This window comes from Herpailurus yagouaroundi, unplaced genomic scaffold, assembly GCF_014898765.1.
Source record: "Herpailurus yagouaroundi ecotype Mexico unplaced genomic scaffold, PumYag 139, whole genome shotgun sequence".
In the NCBI taxonomy this organism is placed as follows: Eukaryota; Metazoa; Chordata; class Mammalia; order Carnivora; family Felidae; genus Herpailurus; species Herpailurus yagouaroundi.
The window spans coordinates 51,325,535-51,332,959 of record NW_024412394.1 but is presented as its reverse complement, the minus strand read 5'-3'; the positions used below and the strand labels follow the sequence as shown (position 1 = coordinate 51,332,959).

General features: G+C 36.8%; 1 long non-coding RNA gene across 1 annotated transcript; it reads left to right on the top strand.

The window, feature by feature from the left end:
- The first annotated feature begins 1,857 nt into the window (after positions 1-1,857).
- Positions 1,858-3,271, top strand: LOC121029160 (uncharacterized). The gene is made up of 2 exons (XR_005789622.1): positions 1,858-2,192; positions 2,992-3,271. It is a non-coding gene; the product is annotated as an uncharacterized LOC121029160 (long non-coding RNA).
- The last annotated feature ends 4,154 nt before the right edge of the window (positions 3,272-7,425 follow it).

Sequence of the window (7,425 nt, the reverse complement as noted above, 5' to 3'; positions counted from 1 at the left end):
TTTAAATGCAGAGTTGAGGGGCACCTGGGTGGCTCAGTTGGTTGAGCATCCAACTTTAGCTTAGGTCATTTTGGTTAACTCTCAAGGTTTCTGAGTTTCAGCCCTGCATGGGCTCACTGCTGTCAGCGCAGAGCCCGCTTCAGATCCTCTCTTTCTCTCCCTATCTTTTTGCCCCTCCCCCACTTCTCTCTCTCTCTCTCTCTCTCTCTCTCTCTCTCTCAAATAAATAAAACATCAAAAAAATAATAAATGCACAGTTGAGTTGAAAAATATGTTAATGAAATCAACGGGGGCCAAAACTGCAATAAGAGTCTGGGGGAGGTGGAAAAAGGATCGTTAATGTCAGTAACCTAGAATTAGAGTTGTTATCACAGAAGCAGACAAAGGAGTGAGGCCTTGGGCAAGCAGCATAAATTAGATCTAAGATCCACAAAAATGCTCACAGTAACTAAGAGTTACTTCTGCAGAAAGTTGTGGAGTAGGGAAGGGAAAAAGAAGATGGCCTGCAGCAGAAGGAAATTTGTCTCTCTTGGATTTGTCCTGCTATCATTTAGACCTACCCTCAGACCTGCTCTCATTCAGGACTTTATTGGTGAAATACCTTTGTGGTTAGACTAAGAATAGCAAGAGAGAAAACTTTGGAGAAATTCTGAATTTGTTTCTGTCCCATGTCAAAATTCATTTATTCATCAACTCTCAACTTCTATTATTACACTTTTTCAGGTTCAGGTTTATGAAATAAGAAAATGCATGAAAATCTACCTTGAGCAAGTCAACAGAAACAGTCACCATGTTATCATGTAACTTTAGTTTAACAGAACATTCGTGTAGAGACTTTAAAATAAGACCTGTCAGCTTTGACAAAAGTCCAATGAGTATTTTAAAATTTAAAAATACAGTCTTTGAAATTAAACACTCAGTACGTAAATCAAAGAGCAGATTAGACACAGTTGAAGATTTAGTGAACACTGAAGAATTCATCCAGAAAACACAGAGAGATAAAAATGGGAATCTATAAAAGGTAGATTATAAGTCATAGAAAACAGAATGACAAATTCCAATAAAATTCCACCAGAAACTCAAGAGAAGAAAATAGAAAATAAGCAAGAGGTAATATTTACAGAGTTATATTTCAGAATTCATGAGATACCTGACTTCAGGATGACTGACCCCAATCGAGGTAGAGACACTTGGACACACAGTAATGACACTGGAGGACACTAAAAACAAAACAAAAAAAGTTTGTAAATTCAACATGCAAGAAAAAAAAATATGGATTATCTATAGGAGAACACAACTAGATGGGTAGCAAATCTTTTACTACAGCCAGTTTTTACCAGCCAGAGACAACAGAATAATATATTCAAATGACATATACGCAAAGACTTAAAACAGGTGTGTGAGTTAGCCATGTGAATTTCAGACAGGAGTGTTGGGAGAACATTTTTGGCCAAGGTAATGGGGCTACAAAGTCTATAAGACAAGGATATGGCTTGTTTGCTCAAGGAAAAGACCAGGATGGCCAGAGTACACAGAGAAAAGAGAACGAAGAAGCAGTGAAATCAAAGAAGAAACAGGATCAGGTTGTGTGGAGCCCTATAGGCTAAGTAAGAACTTCTTCTTCACTTTTAGTGAAGTGAGTCATTGCAAAGTTCTGAGTGGAGAAGCAACATGATTTGATTCACCCTTTAAATTGACTACAGTGAGAGTTTTGAAAACAGTCTATTAGAAAACAAGTGTACTAGAGTGCTTGGGTGGCTAGATCGGTTAAGCATCTGACTCTTTGTTTTGGCTCAGATCATGATCTCACAGTTTGTAAGATGCAACAATGCATGGGGTTCTGAGCTGACAGTGCAGAGCCTGATTGGGATTCTCTCTCTCTCTCTCTCTCTCTCTCTCTCTCTCTCTTTCTTTCTCTCTCAAAATAAATAAACTTAAAAAAAAAAAAAGAGTACAATTAGGGAGACCAACTAAGAGGCTGTTGGAGTAATCCAGGCTTGGACTTTGATATTGGAATAGTGGAAGTGGTAAAAACCATTCTGATTCTGGGGCCATTTTGAAGATGGAGTCAACAGGTTGTCCTGATTGATTAGATGCAGTGTGTGACAAAGAGAAGAATCAAAAATGATTCAATGATTTTGGGATTGAGAAGCTTGAAATATAAAATTGGCTTCAACTGTGATGAAGAGGCTGTAAGTGAAGCTCATTTGGGGAGAGAGTACTAGTTGGGTTGTTATGTTTGATAAAATAATGCTTATATATAGAATGAAGTTTCTAGAAATAAGATACTTCACCAGTTTTTTTCTATCACTTGACCCTGACCTCACCTCTATAAACCCCTGCTTCATGAAGCTCTTTTCTTTTTTTTAATGTTTATTTGATTTTGAGAGAGAGATACATAGGCAGAGACAGAGATAGAGCATGAGCTGGAGAGGGGCAGAGAGAGAGGGAGACACAGAATCAGAAGCAGGCTCCAGGCTCTGAGCTGTCAGCACACACAGCCTGATGTGGGGCTAGAACTCATGAACCGTGAGACATGACCTGAGCCAAAGTCAGACACTCAACTGACTAAGCCACCCAGGCACCCTTGAACTCTTTTCAGTTGCCTTGTCTTATATTTCTGTTTTCTTTTACAACTAGGGATAATATAATTACGAAATGAAATATTGATTAATGTAATACAAACTCTTCCACCTGCTTGGGTCCCGAATGCCAAAATGTTTTAAAGTATGTATGTTGGCATAAATGAATTTTAAGAACTAAAAATAAGTCACTAGATTTAATTAGGAGTGTGCTACATGCATTTATCTTAACATAATTTCAAATAATGAAAATAATATATGCTATATTAATGGAACTTTCATAAATAGTAAATGACCTGAAGTTTCCCATGGTTAATTCACATGCCATGATCTACTACCATAAGAACAATTAGGGATAAATCCTATGTATTTGGGATGTTTTCTTTACTTTGTTTTGTTTCTTTCCTAGGCTGAAAGTCAACAATGGCGTATCCTGGCAGAGTCTAGGAATGCTCTAGGTCACATTCCCCTAAAAAGAGAAGAGGCTAATGGACAAAGACTGTGTCCAAAATTATAATGAACTGACAAAGAGATATTTTCATAACAGGAAACTTTGGGTGTTTGGGGAAAAAAATGGATGTGAAAATGTGGAATTTGTCAATTAACTCTGCAAAGATGAGACACAAAACAGCCTTAACGCTGATGGATGGGTAGACTCTCCCAAGGAATAAAGTAAAACTTCTATCTTCTTTTTCAAAATTTCACCTGTGAATTCATACACATCTTCTGAGTCTCATCTTCCTGTTCCTTGTGTGTGGGACCACGTACGATGGGGAAGGACAGTGCCCTGCAATACCACAGTTACACAAAACAGATCCAGCTCCAGCATTCATACCTACTCAAGCAGTGCCCCTAACAGGTGTCATGCTGGATAACACACTTGCTTTCCAAAACTCAGAATAAATTAGAGAGAAAGAAATAAAAGCCATACTTTTTAGAACTATGTTTATATTGAAATTTAAACACCCCAGTGAAAGGGATTTACATAAAAGAATATGACCTACATGATACAGTGTACATGAGTGAAAATTGCTTCTCAGTTCTTCATAAAATTTTAGCTTGACTGGCAGGTACAACGTAAAAACAATCTGCATGTTCTGCTTTCATTTACATTTTCACTCTCCCATGTCACATTGGATTATAATTTTTTTTTAGTGTTTTATCACAGCAATAATCACTTCAAAGCATATTAGTGCTGTGTCCTTATATGATATAAACAAATATGTGCCAGAACACTGAATTCTTGCTTTAACCCTTGGTCTAATATGCCTTAACATAATGATATTTTTCCTCATTAATGTGAAAAATGTAAAATACTGGTTTTGCACACCACACACACACACACACACACACCCCATGTCATATCACATAGTGACAGCTATTCACATAGATAAAGTCAACGAAATTAACATGTTTGATTCTCTAAGGATTAGGAACTAGTGTCTTTACTTAACAGTATGCATTTAGTTCTAGGGGTGCTTGGGTGGCTCGGTGGGTTAAGCATCTGATTTTCGCTAAGGTCACGATCTCACAGTTCGTGAGTTTGAGCCCCTCGTCAGGCTGTGTGATGACAGCTGACTGGAGCCTGATTCAGATTCTGTGTCTCCCTCTCTCTCTGCCCCTCCCTCACTGACGTTCTGTCTGTATCAAAAGTAAATAAACATTAAGTGTATATATATATATATATATATATATGCACGCACATATACATTTGGTTCTAATACGTGAGCTCATAAACATTTACTAAGTGCCTAACACACATTGGACAAGAACTAAGCAGAGAAAAAAGAAAATGGGTAGGTTTCTTATAGTACACTTGGAAAGAGAATACATAAATCATAAATGGGAAATTTCCATATAGTAGGCCTAAGAGAGGAGGTCTGCTTAGCTAAACCAGAAACTACAATGTAAGTTTCCTGAAAGAGATGATTTGATGTTTTTTGCCCACTTGTCACAAAAAAATATACCTAAGATACTTTGGAACCCCAAAATGTAACACTATCTATGCTAGAATGAAATTTTCCAGTTAATAAAATTTGAACAATTTATTAAGCATGATTCTTTATCAAAATTTTACCTTTCTTGAACACAATAAACTTAGAATTAATATGTGTATTACTTTCAAGGATTTATAACATAAACTGTTTTACCTTTGTATTATTTTAGCAATGAGATACTTTTTTTATGGATGATAAGTGGGTATGGTAATTCATGGAATGTCTTGATATTACAACTGGGTACTTCAACAAAGGATTCCTGTAAGGAACTATTGGAAAAAATAAGGTGAGAAAAATGGTAAGCCTACACTTGGGCAGTCAACATGAGGGTGGAGCTTGACAGAAGTAATCTTTGTATTTACATGGTCAAGTTGGCAGGATGTGGGAGTGTGAGATGCAGGACTCTGGGGTGGCTCCTATGATTCTGACATGGTGAGCGAGGTGTGCGGAAGTGAGGAACGCAGGGGGAAGAGTGGTTTGGGGCATGGCAAAGTGAAAGTGAAGGTGGGCTATCCAAATGACATTATGACCAAAAGTAAATAATAATAATATTCTTATGACCTGGGGCGCCTGGGTGGCGCAGTCGGTTAAGCGTCCGACTTCAGCCAGGTCATGATCTCGCGGTCCGTGAGTTCGAGCCCCGCGTCAGGCTCTGGGCTGATGGCTCAGAGTCTGGAGCCTGTTTCCGATTCTGTGTCTCCCTCTCTCTCTGCCCCTCCCCCGTTCATGCTCTGTCTCTCTCTGTCGCAAAAATAAATAAACGTTGAAAAAAAATTAAAAAAAAATAACTATTCCTTAAAAAAAAAAAAATATTCTTATGACCTAAAGCTCAGAAAAAATCAGAGCTCGAGAAATAAAGTTATCTACATGCAGGTAGACAATCATTAAAGTGAAGAGGGAAATGAAATCATCTATAGGGAATAGAAAGAAGCAATGCTAAAAGCCAAGGTGGGAACCGAAAGTATTAACAATATTTAAAGAGCAAGTAGATAGGAGAGTATCGACATTCCCAATGGGAGTGGGGGGAACGAGAGGAAAATACTACAGAGACATGTGGAAAACCTGGAGAGAATACTGCCATGGGAGTCAAATGAATAGATAGTTTTTAGAAGAAAATCAGCACTTTCCATTGCGGCAGAGATATCCAGCAACGTTAAAGACCAAAAAAGGACTATAAACTTTCATTTCCAGGGATTGAAACCTGGGGAATTCAGGCCAGACTCCTGCTGCAGAGAACTCAAAAATAAAAATAAAATAAAAAGCTGGACTAAATGTAACAAAATGAAGTCATCGGAAATTTGACAGTATAGTGAAGATACAGAGGGTAAATAGTTAATTTTATTCACTAATTTTGCTTACTTTCAGCAAACTGTGAACAAACAGATACAAATAACCGGATTTTTTAAATAGAAGAATTACCACCATCTGAAGAAGCATGAGAGAATTTGGGAATCGAAGAAAACTTACACTGATAATTTGCCATGAAAATTCTGAAATACTGGCACATTTCAGTGTCCTTCTTAGGTATTTTCCATTCTTTGTTTCTCTGAAAACAACTGTGGGTGGCCTAGCTCTCACACATTACAGCTGGTTTTTGAGAAACTTTCTTTAAATCTAAAAATCTCAAAGAGGAAGCTTCAGAAAAAGAAATCTTCTCGGGGAAGGAAAAATCCCATTGTTTATCATCAATGATGGTTGTAGACAACATCAACTCTTGAAATTGTTTCCACACGTTTTGCCCCTCTTTGTTGTTTTTCTGTATCAGAAGAATTACCTTTCCAAGGGGACTGTTTAAAGATGAAGGCAAGAACCAAAATAGAAAAAGGTGTGGAAAAGTCAGCTCGGAGTGTAACATAGTGAATAAGCTCCAACTCTGGATAAACAGAAAGGTGTTATTGTCCCGATGGATTTTTGAATGTGAGATTCAGTCTTTTTAAAGAATGTTATTTTGTTGCCTTAACTAATGTTTTTCCAGACGCCTTAATGCTTCTCCAATTTAGTTTGTTTTACAACAAATGGAATTATTAGCTTAGGAGCAATGAATTTTAATATCTTTAAAAAGTAGCATTTTTTAGAATAAGGAGCTGGTGATGCCATAATTCCCCTCCAATGGCTGGTGCTAATGTATGTAAAACATGAATTTACATAAGAAACAAATTACATGAATGCAGAAAGAAATCAGTTTAACATTAAAAAAAACAAACCTTTACTTTTGGGAGGGTACGCAAAGATTTGAGGGAGTACAGATATTTATCTAAGTTTTAATAATATTAAATATTAATAATAGGAAATAAAAAGCAGAGGGGGAAAAGATGTCTATAAAATCTCATTGATTATTCAGAAACGTTTTAACTGGAGTAATTAATTTATAGTTTTGTATACATAGTATGAAATGGTATACAATTAAATGAATAGATAAGGACTTCTCAACATGTGCCCTTTTTTTACTCCAGTTCATCGCTTCCTATGCCTTTAATTACCATTTAATTGCCAATACCTCTCATGCCTACATTCTTCTTTCTCCACCTCTCCCTTGGCTATTTAACACTTCCACTCGCCTGTCTCAAAGGTACTTCAGATTTCATCTAATGTCAAATTCCTGATCCTTCTGCATAAACTGACTCTTGTTTAGAAGCTCCCATTTCCATGAATGGCACAACCATTTGGTCTAGTTTAGCAAGATAGATAGAAGTCTGGGGTCCTCTTAGACAACCTGCTTCCCTTTTCTATTATTATGAGGTATTAAAATTATATGCATCTTATTTCAAAAGCTATTACTGCTCTGCATTTTGTTTTGGATATACCCAAATAATCATTAATAAAATTCTATTTCAATAGTTTTGCTG